Genomic DNA, 20,376 nt, shown 5'->3' with positions numbered 1-20,376 from the left:
CCATTTTTTTGATATCAGACTAAACATGACATCTCTCTAATTTGTCAATTCTACCAGCTCCTTAAGCAGTATCTGTTTACCATCAATTGGTAAAACAAAGTTTATAGTCTTTTTGATATAAACTCTGCTGAAATAAAACCCTATTACTACTAACCCCATTCTAATCCTGCTCCTCCCAACCACGATGGCACTGTTTGTAAAAACAAAACAAATCCTACGGAATGACGCTTGAAAAATGGCCAGATTTTTATTTTCAGACTCTCCTAATGCTTTCTCAAACCAAAGGGAGCTTGTTTTCCCATCCAGCTAGAAAAAAACATGTGTTCAGCAAGAATTCTAGAAACTTTGTTCTACTCACCAAGTACAAAAGTATCTCAATAGATATTATATAACACCAAGGAAGAAACAGACTTGGTGTTCCAGGTGCTTCCTAATGCCCTTCTTCAGACACAGCCACCCCAAGCTCTGGGGTTGATCTGGGTCCAAGAAAAGGGAGCCCAGGAGCCCTTGACTAGAGCTCAGTAGTTTGGTCCAGTTCCTGTGGAGCCCATGCCAACCCTGGGTATCACAACCACTGAAACTGGGTTCTTGCTGCTGTATTCTTAAATCATATCATACTTTTGTAATAATATCTGCATTCTTCTCTTAGGCCTCAGGAGCTCTTCAGCAAAAATTTTAAATTTTTTTTTTTTTTTTTTTTTTTTTTTTTGTATTTAGGATCCTAAATCACGTCTATGCCAGTCTTTAGCAAGGCTTCCTTTTGCTTCCTGCTTCCTCAGAGACAGATGACTTTTTTTTTCCTCTACTGGGTCTCCTCTCACATCCAGTATGGTGTTTAATACTACCCAATAACTTGTATTTTTGTGCAAATTAGAAAATAACAGCTCCTCTGGTTCCACATAGTCCTGTGGGTACCCAAAATCTATAATATTGGCACCAGCTAGATTTCAACCACAGGTGTCTGTTTTCATGGCTCACCTCCACACCCTTACCTGGTGGCCTTGTTAACATTCATGTCTACTCAGCCCTCTGAGAAACCTTCCTCCTTTCAGATATCTGATGGCCCTCAGCTCACACTGACTCATGCTCAAGGCTGCAACAGATTTTGCAGCCTTCCTTTCTTCCTCTTTGTACTTACAACTCAGTTTTGTGGTTATTCTCTACAGTAACATGCCTAGGACATGTTAAACAAACCTGTGTAAACAAACCCGGGACAGACCCTCCAGCTCCAGCCATGCATTATTGTCTGTTCTTTTTTAGTCCTGACCCACAGGTTCTCTAAGCCTAAGCCTCCTAGACTTGGCCATCTGCATATAACGTAAACCTTAATGGATAAGCACAGAACCTCACAGTGATAGATGTAAAGGACTCAGTATGATTCCACTCACAACACCTTTTTAAAGTATGGTGGTCCTTATTTCTAATTAGATAGCCCCAATGTACGGGGTAGCCTTTTTTATATACCAAGGACCTCCATCCTCTGAAGGTGTAAATAACAGCATATTTTATCAAGCATTTACTAAATGCCAGCAAGCTCTTTTGCACATAATAGTTAGGTCAAGAGTATTATCACCCCTTTGCTAGAGATGTTTAAATACTCAAAGTAGTAGCCAGAATTCAAATTAAGACTGTCTGATTTCAAAGTCCACACTTCAAGTTGCACACTCTGGAAAACTATATTTACTGTATTTTTTAACTGTAACAGTATGAACTTAACATATTCATTTACTAATACCGTTAAAAGTAAAATAAAGCAAAGGCTAGAGGTGGAGCTCAATGGTAGAGTGTATTCTTAGCATTACCAAAGCCCTAGGTTCAATGCCCAGCACCAAAATAAATATCAAGGGGATGATACACAATGTATGCATTTATTAAAATATACTTATTTAAACTATACACAAAAGCATGTGCCTGCCACCCCAACACTTGGCAGGTTGAGGCAGAAGGATCACTTGAGCACAGGTGCTAGACACCAGTCTGAGCAACACAGAGAGACCCCATCTCAAAACAAACAAAATACTCTTATTTGAAAACGCTATAATATAAAAACCTATTCAGTTCACAATTAAAGAGATAAACCTTAAGGAATTAGTCTGGTTGATGTGGTTGATGGAATTTTCTGCTAGGAGAATCTGAAAATTCTCAATAGAATTTGAGAATAACTAAGGAAATAAAGAATAGCACTTACAGAGTTAGACAACATTCAATATTACACCTGAAAAACGCTTAGTTTAAATCTGCAAGTATGAGTTACTGCTATTTCATACAAATTAAGAAAAAAATAGCATCTATTGAATAAATTAGTAGAATTTATAAATTAATTTATGCCTCCTTCCAAAAAAGAGATTTGAGTAGTTTTAACAAGATGAACTAACTGTATAAATTCTGATCCATTATTAAATACATAGCTCTTTTCCTCTTGCATGGAAGAAAACAGGGAACACATACAATTAACTCCCTTTCCCTCACCACCCCCAATTTCTCAGAGAATGCATTGATATCCCACCACACACATACACACACCCGCTTCTCTTGCAGTCTGTCAAGAAAGCCAGAGCTTTTGCCAGATTTTGTACTGAGCATATGTAGACACATCTTTTCATCTCTAATTGAATCTAAGCCCTTACTGCCAAAGCAGATGACCAGATCGTCTACAGAAAATGTAGTGCACTCACTGCAAAGAATATGAAAATGAGAGAAATGGCTTTTCAGCAGAATATTTTTTTAATAGCACAGCTAGAAACACTGCAATCATTCAACTGATAGTGTGCTAAAAATAAATGAACTGGAGTTCCTGTTTTCAAGATCTCTTGCTTTGAATTCAGATTCACTGCAAATGACAAACAAGCTTTTAAGGGAACCTCTGTGTATTCATGTTTTCTCCCCAGGACCCACCTCTCTTAAGAGATACTTTTTTTCTATTTTCTTACAATAATTAATATCCTACTGATAAGATACCAATCTCCAAAAAAGTATTAGGCATTGTGAACAGGCTACTTTTGTAAAACAAATTAGCTTTATTGAGATAAAATCTTATACAATAAAATTCACCACTTTTAAGTGCATAATTTGAGGAGTTTGGGAGAATATACACATTCATGTGACCATCACTGAAGTCATGATACTAAATATTTCCTCAACCCCAAAGTTCCTTTGTTCCTCATTGCAGTCAATGCCTTTCCCCCACTTCCTGGCCCCTAACGACTTGATCTTCTATCATTATAGTTTTGCTATTGAATTTTTCTAAAATTTCATATGAATGCACTCACACAGTATGTGGATTCTTTCAATTAGCATAAGGCTTTTGAAAATGCTGTCCCTGTTGCAGATTTTACCAGATCGTTTACTTTTATTGTAAAGGACGATGCCATTGTATGGCACACCACAATTTATTAGTTCACTACTCAATAAACATTTAATGTCTTAGTGATTTTTGGTTATTGTAAATAAAGTTGCATAGAATATCTAAGTACAATTCTTTGGGTGGAAATACATTTTCGTAAGTCACACAGCAAATGTATTTTAACTTTACTTGAAAACTTTACATTCTTTCATATTCTAGTGCCCATTTTCTTAACAACACATTTACTTCAACATCTCAGTTAAAAAGAAAACCACCTACCTATAACTATACAGATTATTGAGGATGTTGAATAATACAAATCACTGACCAAAGTAAGAATTTCTTAATCTATTAACATTGATAAGAGATGGCCTAGGTATTTACACACACACATACTGCATATGTGCTCTAATTTAGAATATGACAAATAGGGCTCACAGTCCTTGGTGATGGACCTAAGTTTCACTGATTCAAAATGATTTCGATTATCTGTAATGAGAAGTAAAGCAAAATAGTTTAGACCTCGGTGACTCAAAAGTGTGGTTCATGAACCAGCAGTATTGGCATCACCTGGGAAGGTGGCAGAAATACAGAATCTCAGCTCCACCTTCCGATTCACAGGGTCAGGATTCACATTTTAACAAGATTCTTCCCCAGTGATCCCCATGTTTGAGAAGCGCTGATCAAGGAGAGAGGAACTGCATTCTACTGGGAGCATCAGCGCTTCGCAAAAAATATTTTTGAGGGGAACTAGAAGCTCCTCCTAAGTTCCATGGTACATCTTTTAAACAAGTATTTAGGACTTGACCTTTTAAAATTCCTGATCAACAGAATTTTCTCCAAAGAAACTAGCCAGATTCTCTTTGAAGAGCGGTGGCTTTGAGAAAAATGTCTCAACATTCCAGGAAATATTTGTGTTTTTTTTGTTTTGTTTTGTTTTAAATTCCCTGGATACTGCCCACCCTACATTATCTCCAGTTTTACCCTTCTGTTCCTGTATCACTATGATACTACTGGTAGGACTCCTCTCTTCATATTAGAACTACAGCACACATTTCAAACTCCTGCTTATTCACCTAAAAGTGCCAAATGACTCAGTGGCCAAACATTTATAACAATATTCCCAATTATTGCCATTTACAACTTGGACCCAAGAATTACTTACCTTAAAGCTAGAAAGACCAGAAGAGTTGGGTACATTTAGACAGAGTAACATCTTTTTATTTATTTATTTATTTATTTATTTATTTATTTATTTATTGGTGGTGCTGGGGATTGAACCCAGGGCCTTGTGCATGAAAGGCAAGCACTCTACCAACTGAGCTATGTCCCTAGCCCCAGAGAAACATCTTAATACCAGGATCAGAATTGCAAAAAACTTTAAGTCATGCCAATAAGTAATGGAATTGACAGTATAGAGAGCACTTTTATGTAATTTCCCCTCCAGCACAACAGTATTTACTTATTCTATGAGTAAATAAACAAGTCAATAAAGGAGTAAATTAATGGCTATTGCTAAACCCACCCATCTTTATTTCGTTCCAATCCTCTCCGACCTCCATGGTGTCTGATTCCCGAACTAGGGTGGCACTGCACCAGGCCGGGTCTCAAGTAACTTCTCTGCCTTGTGCTTCTAGGTCTCTTCAGCTTCTGCCCACCTCAGCACAGGTGCTCTTGGGCTTTTAACTCAAAACTATTTTTAAAGCTATATTCTCATTACTCTTGCCTCAGCTACTTGCAATGATCTCTAATCTTTCCCCTTAAACTGGCCCATGTGTTATTTATACCTGGCAGAAAATTCTCAGTGCTCAGGTCTCTTCGTGTCACAAATCCCACAGGAAAACTTTCACTGGTTTCTCATTGTCTGCCAAATGAACATAAAAATCACTAAGTCTAGCATTTAAGAATCCTATCATTTGTTTCTTCCATTTTACTTCTCATCTTCATTTTCTTTATTCAATTTGTTCTTGTAGACAGCAGTGTACGTAGGTGTTAAGATTGCCTGCTTAACCATCAAACCCCCTGAATTTGAGTATCAGCTCTTCCTTTGACTAGTTGTATAATCCTGGAAATTTGCTCAACCTCTGTGTACTTCAGTTTCCTCTATAAAATGTACAACAACAGTACCTAATAAGGCTTTTGTAAATGTAAATATAAAGCATCTAAGTATCTGGTACATGGAAGGACTCATAATCTTGTCTTAATTCTTCTTTTCAAATGAGTGAAGTGCTAGCTGCTGTGTAATCAAGCCTTCACTAAAAAAAAAAAAAAAGAACTTCGAAACATCCTGGTAAAGATCTTAACGAACTTGTGACATCGTGCTAATAATAGCCTCAAAAAATTGTTTCCATTACCGTGGTAGCTATTATTTCTGCACATTAATTTTAACATTTCAAAGTATCTGTGAGATGAAGTCTTACTAATCTACTACTGAATATAAAATGAAAGACATTCAAAATAGTAGTAATTCCTCAGCAAAACTCAGCTTAGAATTAGACCCTATTTCTGGCTATAGAAAACACATCCTTTTATGCTTTTTATAATAAAACTGCACTGAAACTTAGTAAAAGCAAGCAAAAAACAAATCCAGATGTATAACCAGCATTTCAACCTTACATCTTAAAGGAAAAAAAAAAAAAAAATCAAGGACTCTACAAATAATATGAGTTGGTAAATAGGTATCTATAATAAAAATAAAGATTGACAGGAAAGCCAGATGCACAAATCATCAAGATTACAAGCCAGATTTCATTTAAATTAGAGGTTCTGGGCAGTAAGAAATATGAGGATCTAGCCCCATTTCCACTGTATGGCAGTCAAGTGTTGTGCAAGTCTAATGAGTGGTTCAGGACTATGCTGGGAAAGGGGTTTGAAACCACCACAAATAATCTCAGTGTGAACATGGTAGAGCTAGATATTTCTAAGGACAAATTCCAAGGCCATTGTGAATATCCAAATTTACCAGGATCACAAAAGCACAAAGTTCTCTGTCAATATGAGTCCTTTACAGAAAGATGGCCAAACAAGATGGCAATGTAACAAATTTGCTAGAATAATGGTTCTTAGATGAACCTAATGAAACAGAAAGACTACCAAGATTCACAGGTTAAACATGTAGCTAATTCCTGGTGGGCATTTTTGTTTTAAACCTTAGAAAAAAGGTAATAAGCTGATATCCTCAATTTGTACATCAGGCTTCAGGAATGGTAAGGAGAATAAATGAAGTTGTTTCAGGGCACTTTAATGAAATTAATTACTACTAATTGCTGCCTTTAAATACAAAGAGAATTAGAATTAGTTCTATGGCGAAAACAAGGCCCAGGAGAGCAAGAGTCTCTATCTCTCCATTTTAAAATGCTTTTATTAATGCATAATAGTGGGGTTCATATTGACATAATCACACATGCATGGGATTTAATTTGCTCCATTTCAGTCCCCAATGCTTCCTTTTATCCTACCCTTTTCCCTCCTCATTTTCCTCTTCATCTAGTGGTCTTCTTTTCATTTTATTAATTGTATTTTCATTGGTGCTTTATAGACATATATAAAGGTGGAATTAATTGTGGTATATTTACACAGGTACATGACCTAATTTTGTCAGATTTAGTCTCCATTTCCTCCCCTTTTCCCATTCTTCCTCCCCCTCAAGCTCCTTCCTCTACTCAACTAATCTTCCTTCTATTTTCATGAGATGTAAATCCTCCCTCTTTTCCTCTTACTTTGCTCTGGCTTCCACATTTGAGAAAAAAACATTCTATCCTTGACTTTCTGAATCTGGTTTATTTCACTTAGCATGATGGTCTCTAGTTCCACCCATTTACCAGCAAATGCCATGATTTTATTGTTCTTTATGGCTGAGTAAAACTCCATTGTGTATATATAACACATCTTCTCAATCCATTAATCAGTTGACAGGCATCTGGGCTAATTCCATAAGTTGGCTATTGTGAATTTCACTGCTATGAAGACTGATGTTTCTGTATCAGTATAGTATGCTGTTTTAGTTCTTTTGGGTAAATACTAAAAATGGGGATAACTGGGTCATATTGAGAACAAATCTCTTGCCCAAGGTTACCTAGTTTGTTAATAGCAGAATTTCTACAATATTTGCAGTGCAAGTGATGTTGTAATTTTAACTTACTCCTCACTTCTATATTGGTCTAGAACAGCCCCAAAAGAAGGCATCTATGGATTGAAAAAAAAAAAAAATTAAAAATTTATATGGCCTGACTTTGGGATATGCTGAAAAGGCCTTGATTGGTTATACTAACATTCTCATGGGCCTCCCGGCCACCTGAAAAACTGGTAAAAGGGCAAATAACAAGCAGCTGTATAAACAGAGGGGTTTTTAACATTGCCTGCTAGAAATAGCAACATTGTATAAGAACATTTCAAATATTCATACTTACATGGAAAGACTCTAAGATAATGATAGTGTTGTCTTTGCTTACCAGCACTTTTAGGACTCTGTTTCTCAAAGGCCGTCTATTCCTGAAGATGAAGAGTGTGAGACTGAATGTGAAGGCTCAGGAGGCTGTAAAGTAAATTGTTGAGGCCTCCTACCAAAATGATCCAGGGTTGTTCTGTTTCTTCCCTTGTAAGTGCTGAAATAAAATATAAAGATAGCTTACTTTTAAGAATAACTAAGATACCCAAGAAAAATTTGAAGTCATTAAAAAAAATTGTAATGAAAATACTATTTTAATAAACTCAATTCTGGTCTGCCAACTGCTTTACAGGAAAATAAAATAACTGAATACAAAATCAAAATGAAACGAACAAAAAAAATCAGCATCTAAATTAATAGCACATATTGTACTACTGCTGTTCTTGACTGGTCTTCCAAAGGATTCTTCTCAATCTCCTTCAGAAAAATAACTTTTCCAGCTCAATTAATCCAAAGCAACCTGGTAATGAAAGAGCCATCTGTCTTATTTTTCAACTTCTCCCCACAAAGCTTTATTGCCAAATGCAGAGGTGAGAGAAGAAGTCATTACTCTCAAAACCCTAAGACGAAAGGAAGAAGAGAGCAGAAGAAAGAGGTTAAGAATAACAGAAATATCTAGAAGAAAGCAGGAAGGAAGTGTGGGTTAATTAACAAGAGCAGCTAGTGTCAGAATGTGTAGGCCACTTCCTGGAAAAAAAAAAAAAGTTGAAAAACATTCTCACATTGCTCCTACTATAGTTTTTCTTACTCAAGTAAAAAAACAAAATATTAAAAAGTTGAGTACACTGAGATACGTCTATCTGTTAGTTGTATGCATGTGACACTTGATTTACAGGTACTTGAGATAAAGTAAGTTGATAGTCTGAGTTGTGCAATACAGGGGATTTTTTTTTTTTTTTTGAAAGTGCATAGATCTTAATATTCATACAGCAAAAGAAAATTATTCTTTTCATATATTTTATATACAGTTCACTTTTGAAGTCCTAAATATTGCCATTTAGAAATGAAAAGCAAAGCAAAGTGGTACTCTTTTGTGGCTACTATTATAATACAGGAGAACTCTTCACTATGAAACAGAATTTTGAACCTAAAGAAATTAACAGAACATGACAAATTTGTGCATCAGAATTATTCTCCCCAAATGAATATAAAGTACTATTCCAGAGTTTCTAGTATTTTCCATGCACTATCACTTATTACTAACTGGAGTAAAGGATCAGTGACAAGTTGAAGGATCCTTTAGGATTATTTAGTCTGAATAAGTTGGTAAAGAAAACTCAAGCAATGTCTTAACAGACAGAGAAAGGATGGGACTTTAGTTTTACCCAGAGAAACTTAAATCAAGGAAAGAAACAAGATGCCCAGTCTCGAGTATGAAGGGCCTTCATGAAGAAGGGAAATTAGCATAGTTCTGAACACTTCCAGGGGGTTAATCCAAGGTCAGTGAATGCAAAATTTAAGGAGGTAAGGTCTGAACTCTGAACTAGGAAGAACTTGCTCTTATTTAGGGTGCCTAAAGATAATATAGGTTGCATGGTTGGATAGTGGGTCACCCATTACTAAAGGTATTCTTCTCTAAGGTCCCCTTGGCAGGGATTTGAAGAGCAATGCTTATTCAATCTTAATCTCTATTGGGTCATGTGAGCACCTTGTTCACCTGCCAATTCTGAACCACAGGTCTGAATCACAGGTCTGATTATCTGCATTTCCAGCAAGCTTCCTGGTGCTGGGACACAAAGTTTCTAAATATGTGGTACCTGCTGCTTTTAATCTGAGCTTGAAAAGTAGTTGAAAACAATGAATGAATGGAAAAATTTATTTCAATATTCTATAGTTTATAGAAACACAGAAGTTTAAGGAAAAAAAAAAAAAAGCATGGCTATAAAGTAATTTTTCCCAGTGATTTCCATTACAAAATCGTGTCTCTAAAGGGATGAATCTCTCAAGGCCACAAATTGTAGTCTTTGTCAGTGTGGGGCTTTGCATTGTTTTCCTAGCCTGGCATTTCATCTCCCTGCCACCCATCTGAACCATAAGAATTTCCTCAATGTTTTGAAAGTCCGGGTTTTTGCTTGGTCTTACTTTGTTCTGCTCCTCAAATTATCTAAAAGCCTTGGACTTTCAATCAGTTATAAATCCTATGTGATACCTTTCCTGGAGCAATATGCTGATACCTGAATACACAGCTCTTCCTCAAAGTTAAAAGTATTCTCATAGTTCTCTCTACACTAAATAATCCTACAATTAAAATGGAACAGGCAACGGGGGTTTTAGTTCAGTATTAGAGCACTTGCCTGGAATGCACGAAGTGCTGGATTTGATTCCCCAGGATCCCCTGAAAAAATTTAAAAATAAAAGGGAACCAGTTTCCTACTTTCCCCCGACTGTAAAAGTCCCCCTTCCAAAGGGTTTACTGCTTTGCTTAGCATAAAAGTTATAAATAACATTCCATTTGACTTATAAAAAAAAGTGCCCTTTTCAAATTACTTATATCAGTTCATTTGAAATGAGCCTAGATTATTCTGGTCCTTCTGAAATATCTCCTATCATTGAATTTTTCTTCTCTATCTCTTCTGCTATTTTTAAAAGAAAAAAAAAAAAGAGTTAAGTGTGAGTAATTAGATTAAATAAATATTAAACCTTAAGATTCCAGCATTGGAAACTGTCCTGCTTTTCACAGCAAATGAAAATACGTGACAGTATTTATAACTACTATCCATTAGATGATCTTCTAAAGTCAAGTTACAAATATGAGGCAGGTCTTGGACTGGGGTTGTGGCTCAGTGGTACAGCGCTTGCCTAGCATGTGTGAGGCACTGGGTTTGATCCCCAGTGCCACATAAAAAAAACTAAAACAAAATAAAGGTATTGTGTCCATCTACAAATAAAAAAGTGTGAAAAAATATGAGGCAGGTCTTAATTTGGAGCACCTTATAATTTATTATTATAAAAAAGCCAATATATGCAATGCAATATGTATGAAATCATGTAATCTTAAATTTACTTCCTAATATCAGTGGATTAATACTTAAGGCCAAGTGCATTGAGTCAAATTCACTTCTTGGTAAACTCTCTCTGCATGGTGTTTTTACCTTCTAGTGTAACTTGTTGATTTTTTTCAATACAGAATTTCCCAGTGCTCCTTGATGTCAGATACTATTTTAGGCACCACTAACACAGTTATGAAGAAGAAAAAAGTTTACAACCAAGCAAGAGAGACAGACATCAGCAAGCCATTCACAAGCAATTATCAAATTACGGTTGTGGCATGATTAACAAATGTAGGAACTGACCTACGTAGGGAAGGGCAGGAAGCATCTCTGAAAGATGAGCAAAAGTGAACCAGATGAAACAGGAGTGGTAAGGAAGAACATTCCAGACAATAGGAAACAGCACTGACTACTATTCTGAGGTGAGAATGAGAATGGTACCCTGGAAGAACTGAGCTTACTGGTAGCAAGGGTGGTGGTGAAAGTAATACCAGCTGATCTGTGCTGCATGCCTACACATGCACTTCACATGCACCAATTCTACCATATAATGCATAAAGGTTTGGATTATTCTTTTCAAATTCCATAGAGTATTCTATCAATCAAATATGACACTATGAAATATTAAGACAAACAATAACCCAGTCTCACTCCCAGAGTCTTGATAAATGTATGGTTATTAGTTAGAATCTACTTTGTTAGAAAGTATTACACAGATTGTTAATGTAATAAATTCTCAGGAACCTATTAACCAAAATAACCGTATCGTCTTAGATTTTTAAAAATACAGATTTATGTTCCCTTCCCCAGGAAAAAATCACTATCCTAAGTTTGATAGCTACCCAATCCACTTTTATTACATACACATACATTCATAAAAGTTATATAGTATACGATGTCATTTTAAATGATGTTTAAAATTTACCTAGCAAACAAATAATATTCTACTGCCTTTAAGGTCTACCATATAATGCATAAAGGTTTGGATTATTCTTTTCAAATGCCATAGAGTATTCTATCAATCAAATATTTCACAGAGTTATCTATTTCCTAGAGTAGACATTTAGGTTGTTTTCAGAGAATTGCTTATTTAAGTGTTATTTTAGAGTCAAATATCTTGCCAATCCAGTAAAAACAGGTTGCTTAGCCATCTAATCCTTCAAATTGTTAGAAATACTTTAAGATTAAAATTTTACTTTCAAACAGTCTCTTCCTAAAACAGAAACCTTTCAAGTCATATAAAAATACCTAGATATTTATAATAGATGAATCTCTGAAAAGTAAAAGTAAACTGTATTTAAAATGAGAAAATAAATTTCTAGTTTATGTGAATCTATAATAACCCTGTTGGTATGGTTTGGATCTGGAATGTCCCCAAAAGTCTTGTATTGAAAGCATGGACCCCAATGTAGTAAGGTTTGGAGGTGGGGCTTGTAAGCAGGGATTCATCATGAGGGTTCATCAGCTACTGAGTGCACTACTGAGAGGCAGGGCCTAGTTGGAAAAAGGTCACTGGAGGGGGCACCTGGAAGGGATTCTCCACACTCCCTTCTCTCTGTCTCCTGGCTGCCAGGAGCTGTGCAGCTTTCCTCTGCCACACCCTTCCACCATGGTGTTTCTACCTTGAAGCCGGCAGACTATGGACTGAATCCTTTGAAACCTTGAGCCAGAATAAATCTTTCCTCCTCTAAGGTATTCTTGTCAGGTATTTTGGTCACAGGATGAAAAGCTGACAAACATTCCTATTGAAACAAAACATAATGAAGAGAAAGTAAGTACAGAAAATAGTCTTACTACAACCACTTTCTCTTCATGATAACTGCACAGGCTGGGGAGAACAATCAGCCTGTTGTAGATAAACACACCAAATGTTTCTCTGGAATACTGCATCCTCTGTTCTGACCAGAAAATAATGCAAGGCATAACTTCACAGAAAGGTTACCAAATTTTTTAGAATCAAAGAATGCAAAATGCCTACTATCTGCAAGAGACAATGTTCTAAAAATGTACAATTAAAGCAATAAAATGCCTGTTCTGGGATATTGAAGTGGTTAGACCTAGAAGTGCTATAACTATAAACAATGATCTGTTCACATTAAAGGTGATTTTTAGCTCAAGGACATTGTAACAAGGTTTATTATCAATATAAACTAAAGTCAGGGCTACATGTAATGATTCATTTATAGGATTCCTATAATTTTAGTATTATTTTCTGTAAAAAAGAATCTGAAAAGGTAGACACTTCAAAATAATGACTGTATTCTTCACACTATGAAATAATCCAGTCAATAAAATACAAAAAAAAAAAAAAAAAAGGAAGTGAACAGAGTCATTTCTTTTCTGAGAAGGAGGAAGAAAAAGTATCTTCTAGCCCATTTCCAAGGACGTATACACCATCCCTAAGAACAAAAATAAAAAAAGAAATCTGGGCTGCCAATGAAAGAAGTTAACACCAGCACACAATGGGGGTCACATGGAGTCCAACTATTTGGCCCCTTTTCACAAACAACTAGAAAATGTTTCAGCACATTCCATGGGTAAGCCAGTTAGAAGTTCCCTGGTTCAAGCCCCAGAAATCCTCATGGACTGAGGAGAACTCCCAGGATTGAGGAGGCAATCCTGAATGGCACCAAATTTCATTCCACACTTTTTTTTTTTTTAATAGAAAATATTCTAGGCAAATGGGAGCAGCTCCATCTTTGTCTACCCATCCACGAATCCATCCGGGATATTTACTATCTGTCTATAATGGACCATGGAATCACAGATGCAAGGCCTGAGCTCAGAGGTACTAAAGCTATTTCACTGTAGTAGGCATTTAAGCACACAGTTAAACATAATATAAACACCCTTAATCTCTTAACTATAGGTTGCAAGAGCACTATTTTACAATTTTTCAATTGTGCAAAATCTGGTATATTATCTGGTTTAGGATCAGCCTAAACTTCCCTCTCCAAAGATCTACCAAGGGTAAACACCAGAAACTGGAAGCTGAAAGGGTCCTAACAAGAGAATAACTAATAGCATGTAGATCAGAAACCAAAACTGACATCATTTAAACTTCTGAAAGTTTCCTAAATTTGTGATGTTTTTTAACGACTTGAAAACTTTCCCATGGTGATGAATAATAATTGCTGGCTTTTGCACAAAAGGGAAGAGGAAGCTGGGGAGTGCACATCCACTCTGCAGTCACTCCAGGCTGGGGAAGTCAGAGACTAAAGGACAGTCTGTGCTAAGAGCATTTAAAAGAAATGTCTTCAGCAGAGTCCCTATGTCCCCAAGGGAGGGCAGGACCGCAGAATGCAGGAATTGGCCAGAGCCCATGGAATCACCCTGGGGATTTTGCTACAGTACCCTCCTTGTGATTTCCCCTAATGCCAGAAACTGAGCCTAGAATTTAAAAAATAGAAAAGTTGTAATGCGGTTTGAAACCAACCTCTACTAAAGAAAGTATATCCAGGGGGCCTTTATTACTAATGAAAATCTAATGGTTGGCCTGCTCTTTGATCTAAGGACTTTTTTATTATCTCAAATGAGAACTAATCTTTGATATGCGTTAAGTGCAGAAAAATGAAGCCTTCTTTTAAAACATGCCGACCTGTTAGAAAAAGTGGCATTTCATTTTAGAAATATGGTAAGTTTCTCCCTCTCTCTCTCTCTCTCTCTTTCTGCTAACAATGATTTTGAACCAGAGAAACCAGGAGTAACTGCATCAGGGATATGGTGCCAGTGTGGGTCTATGAGGATAGGGAAGGACACTTCAGGAGAGACCCAGATGAGGGGCAGAAGGGCTGATGTGCAAAGCTCAGGCTGGGGCACCTAAGAAAACCAGAGAGGCTTCCTTTAAAAGTGTTAGTGAAAAGCTGAGTGGAGAAATGAAGGAAAAGCCATGCAGGGCTACAGAAACTCCTGCCTTCCCATGGGACAGGGACACATCACAGACAACAGCAACCAGGGGTAAGAGAAGCAGTCTGTGAGTCAGTTCAGAGAAAAGCAGCTTGGACAGGGTGTAACCACTACTCAGTCAGGCAATCCCAGGTCTCAGGCAGGTGTGTTCCCAGGAATGAAGAGAACAGGGGTCAGAGCACCCAACCCTGGAAGACGTTCCTTGTCCTGGGGCTACCAGAGCAAAACACAACAAACTAGGTGGCTTAAATCAACTGAAATATACTGTCTCTCACTTCTGGAGTCTAGAAGTCTGAACATTGTAGGGGAAATCTGTCCTTGGCCCTTCCAAGCTTTGGGTGGTTTGCTGGCAAATTTGAGCATCCCCTGGTTTATAGGTGTATCACTTCAATCCTCCGTCTTTCCATGGTGCTCTCCCCATGTTCTGTCCTCACAGGGACACCAGTCGCATTGAATAAGGGGCCTACCCAATTTCAGTGTGACCTCATTTTAACTTAATTACCTATGATGTAACCCTATTTCCAAATAGGGTCACTACTTAAATGCTGGGTGGGTAAGCGTCAATCTATCATTTTAGGGGTGACACAAATAAACCTATAACATCCTCCTAGGCAGACCCAGTCCTCATGCTCGGCAAGGCATTCAGAATACCTGGGTGCCCATGATCAATGTTAAAGGGAAATGAACACCCAAAAATCTAACCATATGGTAGTAAAAGTCAGAACAGTAGTTACATCTGAGGAGAGTAATAGTGACTGAGCAGGAGCACATGGTGCCCTCCTGGAAGTTTGGGAACATTCTACTTCTTCACAGGGAGGCAGCTTATCTGGATATGCTTACTGTGAGAATATTTGTTGGCATACTCACATGATTTGTGTACTCTTATATCTGATATTGTTCCCTAAAACTCTATTAAACATTAGAGAAAATAAAGCTTTCCATGGAACAGGGATCCAGGACGCCCAGGTATAACCTTAGAGAGAGGCCTTATCTGGAGGAGTCACCCAGCTGGGAATGAGCAGCTCAGCCCTGTTGGTTCAGACGCTTGAGCGGTCAGGTAAACTTACCACTCGAGAGGGGTGCAATCCTAGGAGGCTGGTGTGTAACTGGAAATGCCAAAGTAAGTCACTTAGAAGAAGAAGAAGAAGAAGAAGAATGTAAGGGCCAAGAAGTCTATATGGTTGAATCAGCAAATTGAAAACTTCTATAGGCAAATTCACAGGAGATAATTAAAAAATCGTTTGATAAGCACAGGCCCCAAGTGAGGATACATTCTGCCCTGAGTTGTTCCAGAAATATGCTGAGACATTCTGCTTTGCTCTCTGTTTTCCCAGCCACCTCTCCCCCACATTCCATTTTCAGGTTAATTACAGTTCAAGTAAGTTCCAGTGCTTTCTCTCTTCTTCTTTTTTAACCACATCTAATTCTTCCTGGGGAATTTTAAGCTCTTATGTTTAGGGTAGTTTGGGTCCTGTTGCTTAATTTCCAAGAAAGAAAAATCACCATCAAAAGACAAGAGTGAAAAGCTATGGGCAGCTGTAATCCCAGCTGCTCAAGAGGCTGAGGCAGGAGGATCCCAGGTTGAGACCAGCCTCAATAACAGCAAGATGCTGCCTAAAAATTACAATAATAATAAAAAAAAACCTGGTGATGTGTTTCAGTCCATGAATTCAAACACCCAATATTGAAAACAAAAACAACCAACAAACAAACAATAAAAAACACAACTACTAGGCAATACCAGACTTAGTAGAAATCATATTTGGGGAGTAAAGGCAAAAGGTTTTCTAGCATTAAATATAATTCAGATGTTTAACATCAGATATTACATAAACTGAATAACATATTGATAAATCAAAGGATAGGTGAGAGGAAGGAAGCCAAAAATTAGAAGCAAAGGCAAGAGATACAAATCAAACCCTGATCAAAATGTACCTGTAAGTTTTGAAACATGTAGTTGTACAAAATCAAGTTGTAAGTAGAAGCACTTGGCCTTCTAAATGTGTAAAATGTCTCGGGAGGTACTGAAAGTTTCAAAGACATGAATTTGTAGTGATCCCCTGACCGTTCTCATTGGATGTCTCCATCCTGTGAAAGTTCATTTAACCTATCGAATTTCATTTAGACTCCCATGCCTCAGAAAATGCAAACAAAGCAGGGGAGTCTAACCTCCTTTAAACTCAATTAGATAGAACTTAACTAATGCTTTTATCATTTTCTTATAAGAACAGTCATTGAAAGAGATGTATTACACTCCATATGTAAAATACATATCCACTTTTAGAATCAACGCACAGAATTTGCTTGTTAATAACTGTCTACATAGACCTACTTCCCTAAGTGCATAGTTTTCTAGAAAAACATAAATATACAGACCATAGGCCTGAATGCTGATCAGACTGGCTCCTGTGACCTCTCCTGCCTCATCTCCTAAGCACTTAACTAAACATTGTGCTTTAATAACACCAAACTTCTAGTAGTTCTCCATCCTCCTCAAAACTCAGTGTGCTTGATCACATTGCTCCTGCTACCTGGAATGTGGTCCTGCCCTCCTTTCTCCCACCAACCACCCAGTTCTTCACGGAGCACTTTCCTGCTTACTTCGACAATGCATCTGTGTAAGGACAGAGACGAGCCTAAAAAAGAAAGCATATATAAAGCTGTTTCAAGAACAGGGATAACTGTAACCCTCACATTTTTAACCATAGAAAACCTCAGACTAAAAGACATTTAGCTTTTAAATAGACATCTGAAGAGCAAAGTTTTTATTTGTTTAGTTTATTCTGAAAAATCCATAGTCCTATTGAACTAACAGATTTTTCTCCCCAGCTCCACTGAAAGCATGTACATATACACACACTTTGTATCCCTACTGTGTGTCCATGGATCACTATGGATAGTGCAGTGCCTGGCACATGCTAGATGCCCCAAAATTTGTTGCTATTCACTGAAGAACAACAAAGGAAACATATAACATAGGCAGTTATAATATAATCCAAAGTGAAGTTAGGTCCTAGAAGCAAAGGTGAGAAAAAAATGTAGTTATATAAGATCAGTCAGAAAGGCTTTCTGCAGGAAGTTAATATTTAACTATTTGAGGAAGAACAGAATTGTAACAGCTATAATATAGAGCTGCAACAGTAATAATTGTAGATAATGTTGATTAAACATTAGATATTTGACAGAAACTGAACGATTTATGTTTCTTTTCAATAATCATCATTTTAATCATCATTACTTTTTAATCATCGACCTAATTATCCTAATAACTTTGGTTAGTATAATGTGCTGTGGACATTATTTCACATAAAATAAGGAAGGTAAGGTTTAAAGAAGTTAAGCAACTTAGGACTGGGGATATAGCTCAGTTGATAGAGTGCTTGCTTTGCATGCACAAGGCCCTGGGTTCAATCCCTAGCACCTAAAAAGTTACAAAAAGTTAAGCAATTTATTCAGAGTCGTGTGGTGATAGGTCTTAAAGCTGGGAAATGGAACAAAGTTCATAATCTGGCTTGGACAGGAGGGTGTGAGATGGAAGGGGTAAGGCCCTGAGTCTCTGAGGGAAAAACCCAAGCTAAAACTCTGGGAAGTCTGCCCTGGCTTCGGGGTCAAATGGGAGAGTTAAAACAGAGTTCACTACAGAAGTGGGCAGAAAACTTCAAAGACCAGACCAGTGAGAGAAATTCTCTTCCCTCTGTCACAAACTTCTCTGGACTCCTACAGCTGTGCCACCCTGATGAGAACTTTTTGTCCCCCAGGGCATCTGTGTCTCACACTAGGTTAAGTGACACCTAATACAAATCTAAAAATATCATAATAAGCAGTGGGAACTTAAGTAATGAAATCTCATGAAATACTTGAAAATAAATGCAAAAAATTGTGGACACGAGATGTTATACTATTAAAGAGGAAAATGAATTGTTATAAACATTGTTGGTGCATTTATTTCTTCAGCAATGCAAAATTCAAGAATATCCATTCACTGACATTTACATACCAATATCTTCTTTGTAAACTATGATTTTTTCAGAAAGAACAAAAATTTTTTTCCTAGGGTTTTATTTAATATGTACAAATCAACAAGGATGAACTTGTTTTCTCTAACGGGTGATGTTTTAAGATAAGAAATTGATAACCATAATAAGTATACAGATAAATGATGATCATTATAACAAGGTCAAAACAGAGCTAATAAATTAACATTGCAGATGAATAAAAGGACCTTTGAGTTGTCTGACAAATATTTGCTAAATAAAGAATATGCTGAATATCATGTCAGATTGAGGACATAGAGGTGAACATTAGAAGGCACCACAGCTGTCCTCTCACACAGAAATATATTCTAGATGGCACGTCACCAAAACAATCTGAAGAAAATGGAAAGCTAAAAGTGAATTAAGTTACACTAACTATGTAAGTTAAGAAACGAGAGAAAACTAAAAAGAGAGAAAGTTTTATAACCGTGATGACAAACATCCTAGAATCAAGAGGTAATTGATTAAGTGCTAGAACTTCTGTTCATTTCTGATAAACTGGTACTGTTGGCTTATCAGATAAGTTTTGTGCCACTTGAAGACTGCCAAGATCATATATAACATGGCTAAAAATGAAATTCTCAGGCATATGTAATCCCATGGCAAATACTAGAGATCTATCTATATGTTTCCATTTATACTGTTCTGCACAGAGCATAAGTCTTCACTGAAGGCTGCACAGGAGCCTGGGGGGAAGGAGCAGGAACTCAGAATTACAAGGCAAGGTCTTTGCATTATTTGGAATATTGCCTCTGGCACCAGTATTGTCTTGTAAATGGATACTATGATTTGATTGGGATAAGATAATTAATTTGTGGCATTGAATTTCAGATGTTATCAGTCAATTCAGAGGCTCTGTGGAGAGATTCAATATTCAGTCTGAAGAGTGATTGGGACACAGAACTAGTGCTGCAGAGTTTCTCTGCGTGAAGGTGAAATCAAGCAAGTATACAAGTTATCTCAGAGGATTTGAGGAATACTGTAGAGGGTCCCGTGAGGCCTGCCCCTTCCTGTGGATATGCTGTTGCCCAGGCCTAGGGAAGGGGGGAAATCAGTGATGACTAATGAACAAGGAGAAGAAAGGCCAACCAAGAGTGAAAGTGTGCGTGTGTGTGTGTGTGTGTGTGTGTGTGTGTGTGTGAAGTCCACTGCCCACTGAATCAGTCCCTAATTAAATGTCTCCAGTGGCATCCCATTCTAATTAGAATACAATTCAAATTCCTTTCCAAGTTTGAACGTCTGCCTCCCTCCTATCTCACTGATCACCTTTTTTCACTCCCTGTTTGCACTTTTCTTCAGGTAATCCAACCACTCTCCTCTCACATTGGTCATCAGTGTCTCAAATACCACCAATCCACCCATGCCTCAGGACCTCTGTGGCTGCTATTCCTTCTGCGGGGAATGCTCTTCCTTGGTCCCTGTTTATTATAGTCCCATGTTAGAATTGTCTTTGCCACACTGATTCTTTTGAAATATGCTTCCCATTTATGGAAATGTACTTCATTTATTAATTCTGTTTCCCACAAAAACACAAAGCTCTATAAGAGCACAGTTCTTGTTTTGTTCAACACTACACAACTCTCCACCCCCCAAGCACATCTGTTATTTGGTGAATACTCAGTAATACTTGGGTGAACATAAACAAAGTCCCACCTG

At 37.3% G+C, this 20,376-nt stretch overlaps 1 protein-coding gene across 7 annotated transcripts in view; it reads right to left on the bottom strand.

Moving 5' to 3' along the window:
* ST3GAL6 (ST3 beta-galactoside alpha-2,3-sialyltransferase 6) overlaps window positions 1-20,376 on the bottom strand; it is a 55,021-nt gene that overhangs the window by 30,561 nt on the left and 4,084 nt on the right. For 2 of the 7 annotated variants that reach the window (XM_079100547.1, XM_079100548.1), the window contains exons 2-3: window positions 12,403-12,522; window positions 7,795-7,947 (exon numbers count right to left, since the gene is read on the bottom strand). The gene's annotated coding sequence lies outside the window, so the exon portion shown is untranslated. Of the gene's footprint in view, window positions 1-7,794; window positions 7,948-8,250; window positions 8,515-12,402; window positions 12,523-15,753; window positions 15,815-20,376 lie in introns of those variants that run through there. The other 5 variants (XM_079100549.1, XM_079100550.1, XM_079100546.1 and 2 more) reach the window with 4 other exon arrangements.

This window comes from Sciurus vulgaris (assembly GCF_902686455.1).
Source record: "Sciurus vulgaris genome assembly, chromosome: 10".
Lineage (NCBI taxonomy): Eukaryota > Metazoa > Chordata > Mammalia > Rodentia > Sciuridae > Sciurus > Sciurus vulgaris.
Note: the sequence above shows the minus strand (reverse complement) of the source record. Positions and strands in the feature narration are given on the sequence as shown.